Source organism: Sarcophilus harrisii, chromosome 1 (genome assembly GCF_902635505.1).
Source record: "Sarcophilus harrisii chromosome 1, mSarHar1.11, whole genome shotgun sequence".
In the NCBI taxonomy this organism is placed as follows: Eukaryota; Metazoa; Chordata; class Mammalia; order Dasyuromorphia; family Dasyuridae; genus Sarcophilus; species Sarcophilus harrisii.
The window spans coordinates 257,095,953-257,121,344 of NC_045426.1; the positions used below are offsets into that span (position 1 = coordinate 257,095,953).

The following is a 25,392-nucleotide window of genomic DNA, read 5'->3' on the forward strand; positions in this document are numbered from 1 at the left end:
TTAAAGTAATATTCCATTTTAATATTTTGTTGTGAATAAAATGTCTTTTTGATAACCAACAAACAACAAACAGTAAGATCCTGTCTCCTCTACATCTTTTAAGCAAATACGATAAACTATTGGTTGTTGAAACACTATTCCTTTCTAGTAACTCTATCAAGGATATCCTCAAAGCATGTCTGATAATTTTCTTTAAATTTTTATACAGACAGAAAAAGTATGTTCAGTAATTAATAATATTCTCTCATCAATTCTTAATCACAGGGTCTTAGATTTCCCCACCCCCACCCCACACACTTTATTAAGTCTTCTTTCTTCAGAAACCTTAAGAATGAGTCCCTCAACATTCTCTCAACTGTGTCACTTCCAACAGACTTCTGTGTTTATTTGGTGTAGTCCAGCTCTTCCTATCTTTGTTCTCCTCGGTGCCATTTCTAACTCTTCTATAAGAACATCAGGGGATGTGATATTAGAGTTCAAATATGGTGGCTCTGTTGTTCTTGGTGGAGAAAAGAGTGCTATTAAAAAAAATTAGCAGATTTTTTTTTCATTCTTCTGTTTGTTTTCCTCCTTGTGATTTCACTTTTAAATGCTATTGGGAAAATTTTGCCTCCTATGATCTCTTGCCCAAATTTTCTTTAAACTGGTTTTACCTTCCAACATTATATTTCAACAGCCTTCCCATTTTTTTATCTACCACCTTTCTTCATAAAATTTTATAAATAAATGCATATTCTGATGCAGTTCTCCTCTCTGTCAAGATTCTCTGCTTACCTAGCGTTTAATGAATAAGGCATTTCATATCTTTTGGTCTTATTGTGACAAATAATTTCAATCAGTTAAATGTGGGTATGAAATTAGGGGCATCAATGTACTTCATTCCATTCTTATTCCATTTCTGATCATCAACAACTATTCGTTTTAAATAGCTAACATTTATATAGCACAAAGCACTTAACATTATCTCATTTGTAGAAAAACACTACGATTATCCCTATATAATAGATGCAGAAACTAAAGTTAAGTGATAGGTTTAGAATCACACAAGTAGGAGGTATCTGAGATAGGATTCAAACAACTTTTCCTGACTACAAGTCTAGTGCTTACCCAAGTTGGCATTATTTTAACTGCACACCAAATCTTTTCTCATTTATTCCTCGTTCTAGGTATGCATTAATTTTTATCTTTATTCTTATGGTGATGTTCAAAACATATACCAACATCTATTCTGATGCTGCATTGTGGCATGGCCATCATCAGAGCAAAAGCAGACAGGTCCCAACAACAGACCATGCCCCCCCTTTTTTGGGGAAAACCAATCTAGTTAAATATGAAGAAATTCAATTATTAATAGTGTGAAACCTTGGTGATGCAAGAAACTATTTTAATGACCTAGAAAAAATAATAACAAAGTTCATCTGAAAGAACAGGTCAAGAATTTCAAGGGAATTAATGGGAGAAAAAAAAAAAAAAAAAAAGCCAATGAAGGTGGCCTAATTATGCCAGACCTAAAACTATATTATAAAGCAGAAGTCATCAAAATCATTTAGTATTAGATAAGAAATAGACTAGTTGATTAGTAGAATAGGTTAGGATCACAGAACAAAATAGTCAATAACTCTAGCAATCTAGTTTTTGACAAACCCAAAGACCCCAGCTTTTGGGATATGAATTCACTATTTGACAAAAACTGCTGGGAAAATGAAAATTAGTATGGCAGAAACTAATCGTTTATCCACATTTAACACTATACACCAAGATTAGGTCAAACTGGGTTCATGATCTAGATATAAAGAATGATATTAAAAACAAATGAGAAGAACATAGTATCCTATGTTCACCTCTCAGATCTGTGGAGGAGAAAGAAATTTGTGATCAAAGAAGAACTGGAGATCATTATTGATCACAAAATAGATAATTTTGATTATTTTAACTTTAAAAGTTTCTGTACAAACAAAACTAATGCAGACAAGATTAGAAGGGAAGCAATAAAATGGGAAAACATTTTTACAGTTAAGTGTTCTGATAAAGGCCTCATTTCTAAAATATATAGAATTGACTCAAATTTATAAGAACTCAAACCATTCTCCAATTCATAAATGGTCAAAAGATATGAACAATTTTCATATGATGAAATTAAAACTATTTCTAATCATATGAAAGGGTGCTCTAAATCACTATTGATCAGAGAAATGCTAATTAAGACAATTCTTGAGATACCATTACACAACTCTCAGATTACTGAAGATGACAGGAAAAAATAATGATGAATGTTGGCGGGGACTTGGGAAAACTGGAACACTGATGCACTGTTGGTGGAGTTGTGAACGAATCCAGCCATTCTGAAGAGCAATTTGGAACTATGCTTAAAAAGTTATCAAACTGTGCATATCCTTTGATCCAACAGTGTCTCTACTAGGCTTATCCCCCAAAGAGATCTTAAAGGAGGGAAAGGGACCTGTATGTGCAAAAATATTTGTGGCAGCCCTTTTTGTAGTGGCCAGAAACTGGAAACTGAATGGATGCCCATCAATTGGAGAATGGGCTGAATAAATTGTGGCATATGAATGTTATGGAATAATATTGTTCTGTAAGGAATGACCAGCAGGATGATTTCAGAGGTTTGGAGAGACTTACATGAAATGATGCCAAGTGAAATGAACAGAATCAGGAGATCACTGTACACAGCAACATTATAGGATGGTCAATTCTAATGAATATAACTCTTTCCAACAAGATGACTCAGACCAGTTCCAATAATCTTGTGATGAAGAAAGCCATCGAACCCAGAAAGATGGACTGTGGGAACTGAATGTGCATCACAACATAACATTCTCACTCTTTTTGTTGTTGTTCACTTGCATTTTGTTTTCTTACTCATTTTCTTTCCTTTTTGATCTGATTTTCCTTGTGCAGCAAGAGAACTGTATAAATATGTTTTTATATATTGGACTTAACGTGTATTTTAACATATATTGGATTGCTTGCCATCTAGGGGAGGCAGTGGGGGACAGGAGGGGAAAATCTGAAACACAAGGCTATGCAAGGGTAAATGTTGAAAAATTATCTTTGAATATATTTTGAAAATAAAAAGCTTTAAACAGAAAGAGAGAGAGAGAGAGAGAGAGAGAGAGAGAGAGAGAGAGAGAGAGAGAGAGAAAGAAACCTTGATGATGAATTCAACCATGGTTTCTCATGAAACAGAAAAACGTAAAATATCTCTCAGTTCAGTACAGCCTCTGCACTTCAGTAATGCAGGTGGCAGAGTGGTGGAAAAGGGAGCTGAAAGTGCTGAGCACACAGATTTATCATCTATAGTCTTTAACTTAGCAACTACTATTCGAAGTGTTACGATTGAGCTGAATAATTTCAATTCACCAAAAGGAAACCAAAAGACAGAAGTGATTAACTAAAGAGAAAAGGAGCTTAACAGATTCTTCTCCAAAGGTATAAATAAAGGAATAGATTAGATGCATTTAGTTTTATCAGGTGTTTGAAGGCAACAAGAAATACCATTTTGGGAGTTTTTGTCATCTTATGTTGAAGTGCTCCTAAATAGTATTAAGACTAGAATGAAAATAACTGTACTTTATTGCCAATATTTGTTGCAGACGATTTTTAAAAATTGGAACGGAAAGATTGTCCAAATTAAATTAACATATACTTTGATATTCAATGATTTCAAAGCAAAGGTGGGAATAGGTAAGGATGGCAAAAATTTTGTTAAAATATATGGTTTTGAAATAAGAAAAAGGAGTCAAAGACCTATACACTACATAAAAGCCTCTTAGCTAGATATTTTGAATACTTTCCTTCACAAATGGAAGGCAGAAGAAATAAGCAATCTGAATTCAGAGCTCTAATATATGTGGTTTTGTAGCAGCCCATCTTTCTACCTGCCAACATTTAAGAGGTCTTCTATTATGGTAGGAATAGCAATTTGGCACATTATTTACTGTGAGCTATCCAGTATCATTAGAAATAATATATTAATTTCTAAAAATCTACAAAATTTCCACTTAAAAGAAAACCAATTAAGTGTGGTATAACTTTAGAGCCATATTAAGCATGCATATTTAGTATTGTCAGAAATATCCCTCTTACCTAAAGGAATCTGGAAAGCAAAACTGAAAATTCAAAGTCCAGAATTGGGGCAGAAGAAGGGAGGAAGCATGTCCAAATTCCTGTCACTAACTTAGAAAGTTGATTTCATACTAAAATTTCCAAATTAGTGGACATAACACACTCTAGAATAAAGCCTACCTACCAATATAAAGAACTGCAAAATAATTTGTGAGCATAAATATAAATTATAATGAGAAAAGTAGGTGTCCTGTTCAAATAGCGAGGGCTGTACTGTCTACACAAAACATAAAAAGACATACAGAGAAGGGTCCTCAGTACTTTGCATATCTATGGAGGATCACAGAACATGGATTAAAATCATACAAAAAAGCAATATGATTTGTTTTGTTTTAAATGAAATTTTACTGATGCCTTTTGTTTTGGTTGGCTTGTTGTGATGGTGGTTTTTAATCTTAGTCATTTTTGCTTTCAACCCATAAATGAACCCTCCCATATAATTAACAAAAATTTTAAGCAAACCCAAATGACAAAATTTCTCCCTAATTCTTTAAAGAAAGTAAAGAGGCATGTTTTCATCTCTTCTCTTGGGTTTTATCGGAATTACTTATCATTTGGTCTTCCTGTTCCAAAAGCTTTGTTTTGTTTTTTAAACTTTTAAAAAATAATATCTTTGTATTTTCAAAATAAATGCAAAGATAGTTTTCAACATTCATTCTTACAAAACCTTATGTTCCAAATTTTTCTCCCTCCCTTCTCCAAACTCCTCTCCTAGACAGCAAGTAATCCAATATATGTTAAACATGTGTAGCTCTACCCTTTGACCCAGCAGTGTTACTACTGGGCTTATATCCCAAAAAGATCTTAAGGAAAGGGACCCACATGTGCAAAAATGTTTGTAGCAGTCCTGTTTGTAGTGACTAGAAGCTGGAAAATGAATGGATGCCCATCAACTGGAGAATGGCTGGGTAAATTGTGGTATATGAATGTTATGGAATATTATTGTTCTGTAAGAAACGACCAACAGGATGATTTCAGAGAGGCCTGGAGAGACTTACATGAACTGATGGTGAGTGAAATGAGAAGAACCAGGAGATCATTATATACTTTTCATTCAATTCAGACCAGTTCCAATTGTTCAGCAATGAAGAGAGCGAACCATGGCAACAGAGTGTGGACCACAACACAGCACTTAACTCTTTCTGTTGTTTGCTTTTGCATTTTTGTTTTCCTTCTCAGGTTTTTTTCTTTCTAGATCCGATTTTTCTTGTGCAGCAAGATAACTGTATAGATATGTATACATATATTGGATTTAACATGTATTGGACTACCTGCCATCTAGGAGAGGGGGTGGGGGGGGAAAGGAGGGAAAAATTTGCAACAGAAGGTTTTGCAAGGGTAATGTTGAAAAACTACCATGCACATGTTTTATAAATGAAAATCTATAAAAACAAAACAAAACAAAACATGTGCAGCTCTTCCATACATATTTCCACAATTATCATGCTGCATAAGAAAAATCAGATCAAAAAGGAAAAAAATGAACAAGCAAACAGCAAAAAAGATGACAATACTATGTTGTGGTCCATATTCAGTTCCCACAGGCGTCTCTCTGGGTTCAGCTGGCTTTCTTCATCACAAGATCATTGGAAGTGGCCTGAATCATCTCATTGTTGAAAAGAACCACATCCATCTGATCATTATATAATCTTGTTATTGCCATATACAATGATTTCCTGGTTCTATTCACTTCACTTAGCATCATTTCCTGTAAGTTTCTCCAGGTCTCTCTGAAATCATCCTGCTGGTTATTTCTTATAGAACAATAATATTCCATAACATTCATATACCACAACTTATTCAGCCATTCTCCAATTAATGGGCATCCACTCAGTTTCCAGTTTCTGGCCACTACAAGAGGGCTGCCAGAAACACTTTTGCACATGTGGGTCCCTTTCCCTCCTTTAAGATCTCATTGGGATATAAGCCCAGTGGAAACACTGCTAGGTCAAAGAGTATACAGAGTTTGATAACCCTTTGGGCATAGTGGAACAATTGCTCATGAGCATGATAAAAGACAAAAATGATAGAGATTTAACAGAAGCAGAAGAGATTAAGAAGAGGTAGCAAAAGTACCCAAAAGAACTATACAGGAAGGATCTTATCACCCATAACTTCTAGAGCTAGACATCCTGGAGAATTAAGTCAAGTGGAAGTTAGGAAGCACTGGTAACAATAAGCATTTATTTAAAACCCTAAAAAGTGATGCTGTTAAAAGTGCTACACTTAATATACAAGCAAATTTGGAAAATGCAATGATGGCCATTGGATTGGAAAAAAATGGAAGACCTCTTAAATGTTGGCAGGTAGAAAGATGGGCTGCTACAAAACCACATATATTAGAGCTCTGAATTCAGATTGCTTATTTCTTCTGCCTTCCATTTGTGAAGGAAAGTATTCAAAATATCTAGCTAAGAGGCTTTTATGTAGTGTATAAGTCTTTGACTCCTTTTTCTTATTTCAAAACCATATATTTTAACAAAATTTTTGCCATCCTTACCTATTCCCACCTTTGCTTTGAAATCATTGAATATCAAAGTATATGTTAATTTAATTTGCACAATCTTTCCGTTCCAATTTTTAAAAATCGTCTGCAACAAATATTGGCAATAAAGTACAGTTATTTTCATTCTAGTCTTAATACTATTTAGGAGCACTTCAACATAAGATGACAAAAACTCCCAAATTCTATGTCTCAATTCTAAAGAAGAACACCACAAAATCTTCAAATTATTCAACAATTATGCTCATTTCACAAGCTAGAAAGGTTACACTTAAGATTCTACAAAGTAGGCTTCAGCAATATATGAACTGAGAACTGCCAGAAGAGCAGGCTCTGGTTTCAAAGAGGCAAAGGAACAAGGGACCAAAATGCCAATATTAGAGAAATCAAGGGAGTTCCAGAAAAAATATTTATTCCTGTTTCACTGACTATACTAAAGCTTTTGATCTGCGAATCACAGAGATGGGAGTACCAGATTATTTTATGTTTTTTTTGAGGAACCTATATGTAGGCCAAGAAACAAGTTAGAACTTAAACCAACTGGAAAAGTATTATGACAAGACTGTATACTGTCACTTTATTTATTTAACTTATATTTAACTTGCATGTACATCATGTAATATGCCAGGTTGGATGAATCAGAAGATGGAATTAAGGTTGTCAAGAGAAATATTAACAACCTCAAATGTGCAGATGATACCACTTTGATGGAACAAAGTAAAGAATTAAAAAGCCTCTTGAAAAGAGTGAAAGAATGTAAAAGTTGGCTCAAAGCTTAACATTTAAAAAAAAAAACTCTTAAAACTAGGAATCATATAAAGTTAAATGTGAATGGTCAGAGTCCAAATACCAAAGAAATTGTCGGTCTTTAAACATATAGATCTATCTGGTAGCAAAATACCATAGTCTCACTTTATGGCTTTGGCCTAGTCATCTTAACCTTTATTCTCAGTTGCCTTATCTGGGCTATATCACAAAGATGCCATGAAGAATAGCCATTCTCATGCTTATAAATTCTTAACAGTGCCAAACTTTAATGAAGGTAATGACAGATTGTTATAATGATCTGTTATAAAAACAATTAAATATATGGCACTCAGAAATCAATTTTCATAAATCTCATTACACAATATTATAACAGACAACATGTCTATTGCTTCATTCAAAAATATCTATTAAGAATCCTTTCAATATGGATCAAGAATGCCATATTATTTAAACTAGCATAAGAAGCAATGAAGCAATGAATGATCATTCAAATAATTAGGAAGGATAGCAATCCATTAAAAATTTACCAGAATTAGTAATCCCAAAACAGGATCACAGAAATTCTCAAAGTCTTCCAGCAATTATTCAAAGACGTTTCTCCATCTGCTTTATTCTACCATACCACCACATGATGAGACATATTAAAATAAAAGATATATATGACATTAAGTTGTAGGTTCTTCATGGAAAGTTACCTTAGAGGATGGCATATAAATCATTAAGAACTATTTTATGATAGTGTGTGATATGTCTGAAAAGCTTTAGGACTCTCAAAAAATATCCAAGCCAAGAATAGATGATTCCATATTCTATTAAAAATTTTAATGCTATTTTTTCTGGAAGATTGTAAACATAAGTAAAACTAAAATCAAATCATATCCTGCAGATAACTTTAAAGAAAGCTTCTTCAATTCCTTTTTCAATAAAAAAAGCTACATGGCTTTAATTAAATTACAAAATTAATTTTTCTCACTAAAATACAATCAAAGGCTATAGAACACAGACATACTGAGTAATCAAACTAAATCATTTTTTATTTTTCAATTTTTTTTTCCATATCCACATAAGATAGTTTTCATCATTTATTTTTGTAATTGTGTTCCAAATTTTCTTCCCTACTTCTCTACAGCAAATAATCTGATATAGGTTAAAATATGTGCAATTCTTTCCATATTTCCATATTTGTCATATTGTACCAGAAGACTCAAATCAAAAGGGAAAAAATTATGAAAAAGAAAAAAAAAAAAACAAAAAACAAACAAACAAAAAAAACTAAGCACCAATCCCCCAAAATGGTGAAAATACTATGCTTCAAATCCATATTCAGTCTTCATAGTTCTCTCTGCGGGCATGTTCCTTCCCAAATTTATTGATCTTGAATCACAGCATTGTTGAGAAGAACCGAGCACATCACAAATGATCATAATCTTGTTGTTACTGTTTATAATATTCTCTTGGTTCTGTTTGTTTCACTCAGCATCAGTACATGTAAGTCTTACCTGACTTTTCTGAAATAAGTCTACTCATTTTTAATAGAACAATAATATTCCATTACATTCATATACCAAAACTTACTCAGCCATTCCTCAAATGATCAGATCAAATTTTTTTTAGAGCTAGATCCTTACTATACATTTGAAAGGAGATTCATTAAAATGCTCTAAATCACTACTGATGAGAGAAATGCTGAAAGGAGGGGCACCATCTCACACCTCTCAGACTGGCTAAGGGAAAAATAATGACTGTTGGAGGGGATGTGGGAAAACTAGGACACTACTACATTATTGGTGGAATTATGAACGGATCGAGACATTCTGGAGAGCAATTTGGAACTATACCCAAAAGGGTATAAAACTGTGCATACCCTTTGACCCAGCAATGCCATTACTGGGTCTGTATCCCACAAAATCATAAAAGAGGGAAAAGGACACATATGTGCAAAAATGTAGCAATTTTTTGATAGCAAAGAATTAGAAAATGTGTAAAAGTCCATCAATTGGGGAATGGCTGAACAAGTTGTGGTATATGAAGGTAATGGAATATTATTGTTCTATTAAAAATGAAGAACAAACTGATTTTAGAAAGCCCTAGAAAGATTTACATAAACTGATGCTGCACAAAACAAGCAGAACCAGGAATGCATTGTACATAGTAATATCAAGATTGTGCAATGATCAACTATGAAAGACTTGGTTCTCAGCAATTCTATGATGCAAGGCAATTCCAATATATTTTGGATAGAAAATTTCTGCATCCAGAAAAAGAACTAAGGAGACTGAAATCAACACATGCTATGTTCACTTCTTTTTTTGTTTTTGTTTTAATCGATCCCATGGTTTTTCTCTTTTGCTGATTTTTCTCTCCCAAAATGATTAAGCAATGTATACTTAACAAACAAAAAAAGATTCATTTTCAACTGACAAAACACTTAAATTACTTAGTTTATATACTACTGCTACAAAGTCCCTCCATTTAATTGAGAGGATAGGGACTGTTTTTGCCTTTTTATCTCCACTGCTTAGCATAGTGCCTAGAATAGAATATGGTCCAGATAAATTCTTAGTAAATGCTTACTAATTGATTGATTAATCTCTTAGTTTATCTTTGTAGCACTGCAGTAATATGCAAGCACCATAACAGGCCAATTCCTACTTAAAGATAATAACACATAGAGAAAGAGATTACTGAAAGGATAAGTTAAGACCTAGAAAGATAATTTAAGAATTAATCAATTTTACAACATGGTAAAGCACTAGGAACATTTTGGAGTCAAAAGCCCTGAATTTGAATTCCTGCTCTACGATCTTGACCTTGAAGAAAAAAGATTCTTAACCCCCTTGGTACATAAGTTGGATTAGAGTTGGATTAGATATCCACTAAGTTCCCTTCCAGCCCTAAATTTTATGATTCTATATGCCTTTAAATTCCTCTTAATCAGCAGTTCCAAGTATCTAGTTTCAGGAACCAATAGATATTCATGTTGGATTTCAACATATATATATATCAATAAAGTCATTCATTTGCAGAGTTCATAAAACATAAGGATAAACAGCCTTATTGCTTCCATTCTTCATTAATTCTTCAGAAAACTTTAAGTGGTTGGTTAAGGCACTCAAGATATACTAGAATTAACTTTATCAGAGAACTCAGCAAGGGGAAAAAGTGGTTTTTCCTCCTCTATTAAAATTCTTTTATTCCAAAACAACTTTAAGACTTTAGAATTCTGATCAATGCAATAATAAAATACAAATCCATAGGACTGAAGAATGAGATATACATTTTTGGACACGATCAACTTGGTAATTTGTTTTGCTGGATCATATATATTTATTACGAAGATTTTTTTTTTCATTGTTCATTTAGGAAAAGGGCAGTAAGTAGAAGAGAGAATTTATTTTACAAAAATAAATACTTAAAAAAAATTATTTTTTCCCAAACATCAAGACCTATTTCAGGTGTCACTCCTCCAAAAAGCCTTGCCTGTATTCTCTCTTACATCCACAAATGAACAAAATTTCTTCTCACTCAAATTTTCTTACTTTACCAAACCCTTGGTGGTCTCAGACACTGTGTCACCTGTCCATTCTGTCCCCTCATATACCTTTTCCTTAAAGAAAAATATTTAACAAGTTTTTATTGATGTCTTTTTTATATTTCCACAGTTGCCCACCCCCAGTATTCCTCCTCTTGTCCCTAATAGAGTGCATCCCATATAACAAATAGTATTTTTAAAAAGAAATAAAACAAAAAAAATCAGCTTAATTGATCGATATATTGAGAAAATATAAGGATATATGCAAAGTACAAAACTAGTGAACCTCCAACCTGTATAAAAAGTGTGTGGTATACTGAAACCCTAAAAGAATGATAGGTTCAGAAGCAGTCAAAATAAATTAATGAAAGGAAGACTTTTAGCCTAGACAGACTAGCATGCCTCCTTGACAAAGAGTTAGAAATTACATCAGACTGATTTCTGATTGGGAAAACCAAGAAGCTACAAGTCATTTTTCTAGTACAGAACATTTTTAAGAAAGGTCTGCTGACATTGGAGAAGGGGAGAGGATGGAAAAGGGGGACACCCCATTATGAGGTCAACAACCAGGGATTAAAAAGGAAGCTGAGACAGGTGACCAGGGAAAAAAGTATCAGAACAGAAAGAGATCCAAGAGAATTCCTAAACAAACACTTAATACAGGAATTGTTGTCATTTGCCACCCAGTTTAGGGTCACAGTATCAGGGCTGGGAGGAGTGGTCCTGAGCTAGGGCCCTGGCTATATACAGACCAAAGAACAAGTTCTAAATGCAAATTATAGCTCTATGGCTCTAATCCCAGGAGCAAAGCTACTAGTAAGTCAGATATGGACTTTATAAAAGTACTTAAATAAAATAATCAGGGCAGGGCTCCTAGATGAAAGGGAAATGAACAGTTCCATCAATCTATAAAAACTCTCAGCAATCTAATAGTGGCTGAGTCTAGCAAGAGTCTGTTGAAACCTCAAACAAGGACAGGAACTAATTCAAACCAGGATGGCAGAAAACAGACTTTCAATCTACATCATACAATTCTGAGGAGCACTGAAAGCTTTCAGGCTTCCACTATGAGCTAAATATGAAAGCAGCAGAAAGATGTAAGAGGACAGAAGCTCAAGCAATCCATCTGCTTCAGAAATACGAAGAGCCTCACACCAATGTGAAGTTTAAAATCAAGAAGTAGACTGGAAAAACAAAGAACATAATCACAAAATTATTATAGTAACAGGGAAACTCAAGATACGAACATCATAGAAAAGAATGACTTGAGAAAATCTACAGGCATAATTTCAGAAAATTCAGCTTAGAACCAAATTATAGAATTTCTAGAAATTAAAGCAAAAGCTAAAATAATATTATTTTAAAAATCAAACAAAAGCAGTTGGGAGAAAAAAAAATGGAAGCAGCAGCAAGATCCAGAGAAAAAGACATGAGCATAAGAAAATTGGACTGAATTGGACTGAATTAATTGAAAAAAAAAGACGTACAAGAAGTTACTGAAGAAAAGAATTTGAAAATGAGAATTACCCAAATGAATGTGAATGACTTTATCTTATATGAAAAACAACTGACCTGGAAAATAGAACAATAATTTAATTTATACTTTAACATACTTAACATGTATTGGTCAACTTGCCATCAGGGGGAGGGGATGGGGGAAAGGAGGGGAAAAATTGGAACAAAATTGTCAATGTTGTAAAATTACCCATGCATATAACTTGTAAATAAAAAAGCTATAATAAAAAAAAAAAAAAGAAAATAGAACAATTTACTTTAAATCACAAGTATCAAAGCCATTAAAAAAAGAGGCTAGACATCATATTTTAAGAAGTCATAAAAAAAAAAAAGATTCAGGTATCCTAAAACCAGAGGGTAAAGTAAAATTTGAAAGGATCCACTGGTTACATCCTGAGAAAAACTCTGAAATGAAAATTCACAGGAAAATTAAAGCCAAAATTTAGAACTTTTGGGTCATGGAAAAAATACTGCAAACCTCTAGAAACAAAGAATTCAAGTACCACAGAGCCACAGTCAGGATCATGCATTATTTAGCAGCCGCTACTAAAAGTAATTGTTCCATGTGAAATTCAACAAAGGTAGAGTGAGGCCCATTTTCTCTAAGCAAGATAACATTTTATTAATAGGAGCACTACCTGCCAAGAGATGGGCCAAAGCCTGCCTCAGTTTAATCAAAGTCCCAGAAATGAAGATGAAACTTCCTTTTTATAGGCAAAGGACAAAGAACATCAAAGAGTAGATGAGAAAAAAAAACAACTCTATAGCATTAGTGATATCATGGATTGAGAACCACATGATTAATTATATAGTTGAGGTATGGGGGAGCAATATGATTTTTTGGAAGCTGAGTGATTGAAGAACTACCAAAATTCCCCTCCTTCCCTCCTATAACTAAGAAGTTACTCATTATTTGAGTCCACTTGCAAGGGTCAGAGATAGTGGACCAGTCATTCTTGAAGGATAGTACAGATAGTACAGATTTCCAAGCATTTCTGATGAAAAAGATTAGAACAGAGTAGAAATTTGCCCATACAAAGGAGGAAAAAGAAGCTTTATAAAAGTAAATGAACAAATCAATCAATTAGAAATTTGATTTTAGAAAAACCATTAGCTATTTTAATTTTTTTTAATATTCAAATTGCCAGGATCAAAAATAAAGGTGATTTCACAACTAATAAAAAAAGAAATAAAAGCAATTATTTGGAGCTATTTCCCAATTATATGTCAATAAATTACAACTAAATAAAATGAATATTTACAAAAACATAAACTGTCAGATTAACAGAATAGAAACGAAGCATTTAAATAAAGCTGTATTAGAAAAAGAAATTGAGCAAGCCATAAAAAAACTCCCAAGAAAAAAACCCAGGATAAGATGGATTTACCAGCAAATTCTACCAACGATTCAAACAACTAATTCCAATATTACACAAACTGTTTGAAAAAACAAGAAGGGTCCTATCATATTCTTTCTATGAAACAAATATGGTCTTAAAGCAGGAAAAGTCAAAATAGAGAAAGAAAACTAAAGGTCAATTTCTTTCATGAATATTGACGCAAAAAATTTTAAATACAATATTAGAAAGAAGACATATCACATATGATAATATATCACAAAAATCATACACTATGACCAGACTGAATCTGTACAAGGAATTAAGGGATGGTTCAATATTAGGAAAACTATAAGCATAGCATAACTGGCTACATTAATACAAAAAGAATTTTATTATTTCCATAGTCACGCAAAAAAATGTTTTAGACAAAATATAGCACCCATTTCTATTTAAAAAACAACACACACACACACACACACACACACACACACACACGAAAACATAGTAATAAAAAACCAAGAGCTGGCATTTTTGGTAATGAGGACAAATTAGAAGTCTCTCCAATAAAACCAGGAATGAAGATGGAATGCTTATTATGACGTAACATTCAATATTGTACCACAATTATTGTAGTAAAATAATGTTATTGTACTGTAGTTGTACTTATTGCTAGCCATACCATTTAGAAAAGAAAATCAAGGAATAATAATAAGCAAAGAAATACCACTTATTTTTTAATAAATATCATGATTTCCTTAGAGAAACTTTGTGATGGTTTACTTAGAGAATTAACTAAAAAACTATTTAAAACAATTAACTTTAGTACCATCACAGGATATAAAATATAAAATAAATGATTAATTTCTATATATGAAAATGCCATCTGCATCCAGAGAGAGAATTATTAGTGACTGAAAGTAAATCAACACATGCTATGTTCACATTTTCCCCCCTTTTTCTTGTTTTTTTCTTTCCTAACATGATTTTTTAATTATTATTATTATAGATTTTTATTTACACAACATAGGCATGGGTGATTTTTCAGCATTGACCCTTGCAAAACTTTCTGTTCAAACTTTTCCCCTCTTTCCCCCCACCCCCTCCCCTAAATGGCAGATAGTCCAATACTGTTAAAGTATATGTTAAATACAATATATGCATACATATTTATACAGTTATCTTGCTGCACAAGAAAAATCGGATTTAGAAAAAAGGTTTTAAAAAAATCTGAATGATTTCAGAAAAGCCTGGAGAGACTTACACAAACTGATGCTGAGTGAAATGAGCAGGACCAGGAGATCATTATATACTTCAACAACAATACTATATGATGACCAGTTCTGATGGACCAGGCCATCCTCAGCAACGAGATCATCCAAATCATTTCCAATGGAGCAGTAATGAACTGAACCAGCTATGCCCAGAAAAAGAACTCTGGGAGATGACTAAAAACCATTATATTGAATTCCCAATCCCTATATTTATGCCCACCTGCATTTTTGATTTCCTTCACAAGCTAATTGTACAATATTTCAGAGTCTGATTCTTTTTGTACAGCAAAATAACGTTTTGGTCATGTATACTTATTGTGTATCTAATTTATATTTTAATGTATTTAATATCTACTGGTCATCCTGCCATCTAGGGGAGGGGTGGGGGGGTAAGAGGTGAAAAATTGGAACAAGAGGTTTGGCAATTGTTAATGCTGTAAAGTTACCCATGCATATATCCTGTAAATAAAAGGCTATTAAAGAAAAAAAATAAAAAAAAAAAACCTGAGAAGGGAAAACAAAAATGCAAACAAACAATAACAGAAAGAATGGAAATGCTATGTTGTGGTCTACACTCAGTTCCCACAGGCCTCTCTTTGGGTATAGCTGACTCTCTTCATCGCTGAACAGTGGAACTAGTTTGAATCATCTCATTGTTGAAGAGAGCCACATCCATCAGAATTGGTCATCTTGTATAGTCTTCTTGTTGCCATGTACAATGATCTCCTGGTTCTGCTCATTTCACTCAGCATCATTTCATGTAAGTCTCTCCAGGTCTCTCTGAAACCATCCTGCTGGTCATTTCTTATAGAATGATAATATTCCATAACATTCATATATCACAATTTATTCAGTCATTCTCCAATTGATGGGCATCCACTCAGTCTCCAATTTCTGGCCACTACAAAGAGGACTGCCATAAACATTCTTGCACATACAAGTCTCTTTCCCTTCTTTAATATCTCTTTTGGATATAAGCCCAGTAGTAACAGTGCTGGATCAAAGAGTATGCACAGTTTGATAACTTTTTGAGCATAGTTCCAAATTGTTCTTCAGAATGGCTGTATCCGTTCACAATTGCACCAACAATGCATCAGTTCCCAGTTTTTCCACATCCCCTCCAATATTCATCATTATTTTTTCCTTTCATCTTCACTAATCTGACAAGTGTGTAGTGGTATCTCAGAGTTGTCTCTCAAATTGCATTTCTCTGATTAATAGTGATTTGGAGCATCTTTTCATGTGACTACAAATACTTTCAATTTCTTCATCTGAAAATTGTCTGTTCATATCCTTTGACCATTTATCAACTGGAAAATGGTTTGATTTCTTATAAATTTGAGTCAATTCTCTATATATTTTGGAAATTAGGCCTTTATCAGAACCTTTGACTTTTAAAATGTTTTTCCGCTTTATTGCTTCCCTTCTAATCTTGTCTGCATTAGTTTTGTTTGTACAAACCTAATATAATCAAATTTTTTATATTTTGTGATCAATAATGATCTGTAGTTCTTCTTTGGTCACAACTTCTTTCTTCCTCCACAGATCTGAGAGGTAAACTATCCTATGTATCCTATAAATAAAATTTATTTATAATCTCATTCTTTATGTCTACATCATGAACCCATTTTGGCCTTATCTTGGTGTATGGTGTTAAGGGTGGTTCAATGCTTAGTTTCTGCCATACTAATTTCCAATTTTCCCAGTAGTTTTTGCCAAATAGTGAATTCTTATCCCAAAAGCTGCCTCCCAACATGATTTATAAAAAAAATATGTATTTTAACAATTAATGTACATGTATAACCAGAAAAAATGTTTTAAAAATTTTTGTATATTAATTTTCCAACAAAATCTTCTTCTTGAAATAAATTCCATTTAAAATAATGTAAAACAAACAACATAAAATACTTAGAAGTTTACTTGCAGTAATATACATAAGTTCATATACAATTATATGAACATATTTATAAAACACTTCAAAAAATAAAGATAATGGGAGCAGCTAGGTGGCGCAATAGATAGAGAGAGCACCAGCCCTGAAGTCAGTAGGACTTGAGTTTAAATCTGGCCTCAGACACTAAATATTTCCTAGCTGTGTGACCCTGGGCAAGTCACTCATCCAACTGCCTCAGGGAAAAAAAAAAACAAATCCAAATAACAGAAAAAATATTAATTGCCCTTGGGTATCCTTAGCCAATATTACCCAAATGAATTTACTTTTTCAGTGTCCTACCAATCAAATTACTAAAGTGTTATTTTATAGAGCTAGAAAAAATAATAACAAAATTCACCTGAAGGAACAAAGTTTGATCAAGAATATCAAAGGAATGATGAAAAAAAAAATGGGATGGGAAGCCTTAGAAGTACCAGATCTCAAACTATAGTACAAAGCAGTAATTGTGAAAAAATAAAAATAAAAAATACACACACACACACGCACACACACACATACACACAGATTGGTAGTGGGTTAGAAAAAGAGAAGTTGATCAGTAGAAAGGATTAGATACAAAATATAATGGAATAAATGAGCACTGAAACATTGTGTTTGATAAATCCAAAGATTCTAGCTGCTAGGACAAGAACTCTAACAAAAACTGTTGCAAAAATAGGAAAGTGGAATGGTAGGACCTAGTATATAGATCAATACCTTACACTTTATATATACCATCAGAAACTCAAATGAGCCCATGATTAATAAGACATAAAGGGTAAAATCATAACCAAATTAGTGGATCATGGGAGGAATTGCCTATTCTTATTATGAATAGAAGAAAGAATGACAAAAAAAATAATTTCACAGTAAGAAAAATAATCTAGATTACATACATTTTTTTAAAAATTCAACAAGAAGTTACATTTACAAACATGAAAAAAAAATCTTTGTAGTAAGTTTCTATGATAAAAGGATTCACTTCTAAGCTATACAGGGAACTAAGTCAAATTCATAAGAATAAAAGCCATTCACCAATTGATAAATGGTCAAAGGATATAAACATGCAATTTTTAGAGGAAAAAATACAAGTTATCAATAGCCGTATTTTAAAATATTCTAAATAACTAGTAATTACAGAAATGCCAATTCTGAGGTATCACCCTCAAGCTCATCAGACTGGCAAAGTTGACATAAAGGAAAATGACAAATGCTGGAGAGGCTGTGGGAAAACAGGTATTTTAAATGCATTGTTCATGGAACTATGACAGGTCAAGATCTTTCTAAAAAGCAATTTGAAATGACACTCAAAATTCTATTATATTGTGTATCATTTTTGCCCCAGGGATACTGCTGCTAGTAAGTCTACATTCCAAAAAAATGTTTTAAAAGGGGAAACAACCCATATCTGTAAAGAAATATTTCTATTAGTTCTTTTTGTGATGGCAAAGAATTGGATACTGAAGGGATGTCCATTAATTGGGAAATGGCTGAACAAATTATGTTCAGCCATTGAATGTGATGTAATATTGTGAGTAAGAAATTATAAAGGGAGTGGTTCCAGAAAAATCTGGGAAGGCTTGCTCAAAAATGATGTGAAGTGAAATTAAGAGAACAATTCATATTGTATGTATGTATTCCAAAGAATTCATGATGAAACATATTAACTACCACCAAAAAAAAAAAGGTGATGAACAGTACAGATTTTTTTTTCTGAGGGGACATGGCCAATAGAGAATGTTTTAGCCTGACTAAATATGATTGTAAGGATTTTGTTTTTCTTGCCTTCTCAATAGGTAAGGGAAGAATTCAGAACTGAAAATAAAATAAAACTGAATTATTTGTGAAAGGTGGGGGTGTCAAGGGATTCAAGTTAATTCTAGGATTAGCCTCAAAAGGTCCTAGGCCAAACTCTGGGGTTTTTTTCCCCTCCATGACATTATGAGATCTGCATGCCCTCATACTGGCAAGCAGAAACCAGGCAAGTAATCATTAAGCCACATTCAATTTGACATATAATACAAGTATTATCCCCATTTTATAGATAAAATTATTTAAGATTAGAAATATTAAGTGACTAGACAAAGATCACGCAGCCAAGTGTTAAATCTAGGAGTCTATCCCTAGATGAAGAGTTTGAACCCAGCTCTTCTGATTCCAGATCTAGTGTACTTTTATGACATCACAGAGATAGACATTGTGGTCATGAAGCTATCCACTATGCTGTGGATTTAAGGAGCAGAAAGGAATACATAAGAAAGTCAATACATCAGATTGGGATATACTCAACAGAAATGTTCACTGTCAAAGCAGAGGGAGATACTTAACTATGATGAAATGCTAAAGGAGATACAGAAAAGAATGGAGGAGAGAAATCCAGCATGAAGATGAAGATATCTGCATAAGAATATCCACACAAAAGGAAACAAGGCAGTTTGACTTTTAGGAAGTAATTCTACTTACTCCAAGTCTCAGTTATCTGAGGAAGTTTGGACTAAATAACTTCTAAAGTCCCTTTTAGCTCTAAAATTCTAAGACTATTATTTGTGTATTCATCTGTATGACCATGTGTGCACAATATGTACTAGATAAAATGAGGCAGAGTAAAAATATAGCTCATAACTTCAAGGAGTTTACCATATGGTGGGGGCGGGAGGGGGGGAAAGGGGGAAGAGAGCATACTTATTATATGAAACATAGCCCTATCTCTTTCTGGGTGCCTTCTGTTGAAATAGTGTTGCTTATTCAAATCTTACTGATTCCTCAAGCCTAGATCAAATGTCACCGTCTCTAAAAAGTTTTCCCTAATTTATACTCTATCCCCGCCCCCCCAAACTGAAAGCAAAAATCTTTTGTCTGATCTCATAGCACTTTATGATAATCTTATGCGCTTAACCTATTTGTGTACTTCTCATATTTCTTCTACTATAACATTAAATTTCTTAAGAGCAGTAAAACATCAAATATCTTTGTATCTTTTCTAGCACAACACATTACATATTACAGGTACATGTTTGTTAACTTAATAAAAGATTTTTTATTATGAGAGACTATACATACATTTAAGATTCAGACTGTAGACACAGATGCTGAGACAATCATAAGCTTATCTAGGCTGGCCTCAGATAACAGTCATCAGCAGACCCACAATCTGAAGCGCTGTCAGCTTGTTAAAATCAGTAAGAGTAAATGCTCTACTAACATACCCTACCAAAGCAAAGGATCAATCCCACAATACAATGAGGCATCAAAGAAGAACTTTAGTGAAAGTAAATCTAACATTATTTTCATTTTTCTAGCTTTGTTAGTGTACATAGTTTTGTTTTTAGATAGTAATCATGTGTGCATTTATTGTCTTGCTTGTTTCTTAATAATATTCCTCATATGCAGTTTCATGTACCAATATAATCACTTGTTAAGTTCTGGACCAGAAGTCTTCCTGCTCCTGCTTCCTCTCTGTTTCAGAGAAACAAGTCCCCAGCTAACCTGGATGGACCTGATAAATTCCTGAAATTTAACTATGAACACTACTCTAGACAGTAATTCAATTATCAAATTACATATTTGGACTGGATGATCTCTAATGACCTTTTTGGCTCTAAAATCCTAAGAACATATATTTGTGGGTATATCTGTATATGTGCACAGTACTATACTAGACAAAATGAGATACTGTAAACCGCCCATACTTTCAAGGAGTTTACAATTGTAAGATGGTTGGGAAAATAGAGCAGAGATGAAGGATCTCATCCTTTAAGACCAAGTGATCTCACAATAATTATTCAACTAGACCAAGATTACCTCTAGCTATAGTTTCATTTGCCCCAGCTGGGATGTAAACAACATGCCACTTTCAGATTCACTTGTGAAGCCATCTTCTAAGTGGTCCTTTCTATCAGCTTTGCATGTAAAAATATTTATTGTATGTTGACAGATTACTCACCAGAAAGACTGAACAAATTTTCAGTTCCCTTGGAAATGTGTGTTAACTGTACCTGTTTCTCCACAACCCTAAGAATAAGCTTCACAATCTTCATTTTTACTAGTTTTATTGGCATGATCTTTGAAATTCTTTTGATTTTCATTTCTTTAATTACTAAGGAACGTGTATCAGTGTCTAAAAACTGCCAAGTAAGATAAAATGCTGTATTTTTCTCTAATCCTTAACTTATTTTATCTAATTGCCCTGAATTCTAGCTTGTATTCAAGTCTTCTGCAAAGTCAGTCTTCAACCTCTGAGTTGGGCTTGAAGTCAGAGCACTTCAGGCTACTTATCCTCATGAGCCAGAATACAATCTTCACTCTCTCAAACACAAACTGTTTATCAACAATAATGGGAAAGCCTCAGTTTTGTTTTCAATCTGCTGGCAATGCAAGCTACTACTTTTTTTAGGAAGGGGGGGAGGGAAGATAAGTGGAAAGAAAAGGATAGACATCCTGTTTTTTGTTGCTTTGCAGACCAATCAGTACAATCAAGGGGTACTGTCTCACTTTAAATAGGAGTAAAAACAGTTCTTCCCTCACCCTTCCCTTTTTTTAGCCAGAGCTAGTTATCTTGTCTATAACTGTGAAATTATAGTAAGGAATTCTGGGTATTCACTAGCAACGGTTTGAAATAGCTGCTTCAATTCTAAACTTTATTCTAAGGAATCTATTATCAGAATACAAGATCTTGAATAGAATTTAAATGTTTCTTGAAAAGTTTTAAATTAATTTTATGAGAGGATAAATGTGATCTCTGGCTGAAAGCTTAAGGAACTTGGGTAAGGATGTACTGGCAATACTGAAAGGAAACTTTTTTCATAATGGAAGATGAAACAGACATCTTGAGTTTAAGGTGGCAAGCAAAGTATCTATCTTTCTAGGTATGAAAGCAGTAGTTGCTGGCATCATAAATTTGAATCAGAAGACTTAAATGGCCCAGTGGATAGAGTGGATAGAGAGTGGATTGAGTTCAAATATGGTCTCCAAAACCTATTGGCTGTGTGACCCTGGACAAGTCACTTAACCTATCTGCCATAGCTTCCTCATCTATCTAATGGGGATAATAATAGCACTTCTCTTCCAGGGTGGTAGTGAAGATCAATGAAAAAGTCATTGTAAAATGCTCATTACAAAGCATGGTACACACTGTCGTTATAATCCAAACCCACCCTCCTCTCATCATTATCAAGGAGGACAATGAAATGCAAGAGCTTAAATGACTGGCTTAAGGTCACTTCAGTACTAACAGGATCTCTTACTCCAGATCCAGAATTATTTTTACACCTTCCGGATTATTCAGTGACTATACAATCCATCCCACATGTCCTATCATTATAGACATATAGGACACATAGGGGTCTGTTTCTTTAACTTTTCCTAATCCACTAGTCCTATTATTTCTCTCCTCTCTTTTGTATTCTTATTTCTGATTCACTCATTTCTTTTCTCTGGCTTCAGAAAAAGAGAATTCTTTAAGGAAGAATGGCCACAATCTAGTGGTTTTGTGGCCCTCCAATTCTCAGGTGTTGGCTTTTTAGAGATAATTAGGCTATAATAAAAACTGGCTCAAATCCCCCAAACTCACAAAGTTGATTTGTACTGGAAAGTAATGTAACAATCTAAAATGGGAAATATTAACTGCACAACAATCAATGTCCTTGGTAAGGATACTCAAGAAATTTAAGGAAGACAAGATTTTTAGTAAATCTGTGATTAAGGAAAAGTAGACTTCAATTAAAAAACCTACACTTACTATCTTAAGGCATATCTTCAATTATAGTAGCCAGAATGTTAGAGCCAGAAGGAATATCAGAATTCATATTACTCCAACTCCTTTATTTTATAAATGCAAAAATAGGCTCAAAAAGATAATGTGACCTTTTGGGTTAGCCACAACTGGAGTCTAAAGCATCTGACTTCCAAGCCAACACTTTTTCCATTATACCATGTTGTCTCCCACTCTATGGACATAAATCCTCTCTTTCTACATTGAACTCCAATGGGAACATCAGTCGTACTAATGAGACAGCAAACTAGAATGGTTAGGAGAAAAAGCCTTCAAAACATGCTGGAAAAGCAATGATCTACCACCTCACATGGGTAGTTAGTGAATAATACTTTTGTAGTCAAGAATTGACTATAAAATAATTTGTTTTTTTAAAGCTACTTACTAAATTTTACCAAATCATATCACAATATGCTAATCAGGCTAATTTCATAACAAGAGATTAAACTTGCTTATTATTTAGTTCTCCAAAAATAAGCTGTTCCACGACAATTTAAAAGTAAAAACATCACCATATCATGATGCTTTTTTCCTCTGGAAGATTGAACAAGGAAAACAATATTTAGTACATATACATATAACATTAAAGAGGGGAAAATATTTTTTCTTCTGATTTTTTTGAGGCAAGGGGCAGGGAATGCTAGTCTTGAAAAGTTTATCCGGGACAATAAGAGTAAACAAGAACAGGTGCCACAGTGCATAGAATGAATCCCCCCCACTTCCCAGAGTCAAGATAACCTGATATTATCAAATCTGACTTCAGACACTTACTGGGAAAGTCACTTACTTCATTCATCCTGTTTGCCTCAGGTTCCTCATCTATAAAATGAGCTGGAAAAGAAAACAACAAACAACTCCAGCACCTGGCCAAGACAACTCCAAAGAGGATGATGAAGAGTAAAAGCATTTCAGGTTCGCAGTTAATATAATGAACCCAGTTCTTCCTGACCCTAGGCCAACTCTTTTGATCATGTCATGCTGCCTTCTCTCTGAAAATTTTATTCAACATGAAAACCACAAAAATGCAATAAAAAATTAAAATGCCATATTTATTCCTCCTTTCCAAAGAAATTGTCTATCTCAGTTAATTTTTTCTTTTGGTCAAAATATCAGCTTAAGTCATTCCATGTGTAGACAGTAAACTTGGAGCTACATAATAACACCGACTCCCACAGATCTTCCTATCTAGCAATCTCAAAACACTACAAAAACTACTTCTCCAACTTTGGCAACAGAGACAACTAAGTTTCAAGAATAAATATAATGCAAAATCATTTCTCAGAAATGCAAGCAATAATTAGCCCACATCATGGAAATTGTTAAGAGGGAACATCCAGGGTCTCTGGAATATCATAACTTGGAGATGAGGACGCATCCTCAGTCACTGAGTGATGAAACTGTTTTAAGTGACACTTCAAAAAACCAAAAGTTTCTTACACCTCATCCAGATTATAAAATACCCATCTTCCTTCTGAACTTTTATTGGTTAGCTTGTTTTATTTTTTGTAAATGTTGGACAACACGTTTACAAATATTCTCTATTTATTAGCAAGAATATCTAGAACATTATCAGCATAACATTTAATAGACTAATCTACACAATTACCAAGGAAAAGATAAAAGTACTCTTTATATTTTAGAAATCAGTCAATTGAGGCTAAAAAGATAATTTTAAATAGGTTCATCTTATCAACATTACAGTATAAAATGCAAAAGATGTAATTTTCCTTGAACATTATTCAATAATTATTAAAAATAAGGATCTTCATATCCTGCTACATATCTGTGAAATAAATTTACATAACCTTTTTTCTATTATATTTTATCAACCAACATTGTACCTTGTATATTACAACTATGAACTCAAGAATGAGCTTACTGTAGAAAAAAAATAAATTTATAGGAGTAATGAGAACTAGCTTCCAAAATCTCACAAATTTTATTATAAGACTATTTTCAAGGAATTAAAAGTAAAATTATTTGGTATAACCTCACTTTAATATGAACTATTTTAAATTTAGATTACGGAAGTTAAACATTTGATCATCTCAGTTATCATTAATATGACAAGTTTCCTAACACTCAAACTCTGCAACTAATTACTTTATCTTCAAATCAAATTTAAAATCTTGTGTTGACACAATTTATCTAAGATCATTAAAAAATATTAAATATGACATTAGTAGCCCACATCATGTACTTAGCACCTACAAATTCTATTTATCCCTTTCCCAATAGGAAAAAGGCTTTCAACTATTCACTCTGAAGAAAATAGCACATGATCAATGACACGCACCGCACCTTATACAGAAGATGGAAAATATTTTAAATTTTCATGGTTGTTTGGAAAGCCCAAAAACTTGAGATGAAGTAGGTAACAGAAAATGCTATAAATTTTTAGCATTATTTTTACTGTAATACCTTAATTTGCCATACTTTCCAAAAAAACTTAAAAAAAAAAAAAAGTTGCTGCTGCTGAAAGTTTTTAAAAAAAAAAATTTTTTTAACATCATTTCAGGTTTAGCTTCCAGCATACAGGAAGAAAAAATAAAGTCTTTCAAACAGCAACTAAACTTACCAGAATGAAGACTTGATATTTCAAGGAAGCTCTACAATT

The 25,392-nt window shown here is 33.2% G+C and overlaps 1 protein-coding gene and 1 long non-coding RNA gene across 2 annotated transcripts in view; one reads left to right on the forward strand and one right to left on the reverse strand.

Moving 5' to 3' along the window:
- FOXK1 (forkhead box K1) overlaps window positions 1-25,392 on the reverse strand; it is a 124,967-nt gene that overhangs the window by 93,970 nt on the left and 5,605 nt on the right. The window lies entirely within an intron of this gene.
- Window positions 19,257-23,798, forward strand: LOC116419676. The gene is made up of 2 exons (XR_004229953.1): window positions 19,257-19,454; window positions 23,586-23,798. It is a non-coding gene; the product is annotated as an uncharacterized LOC116419676 (long non-coding RNA).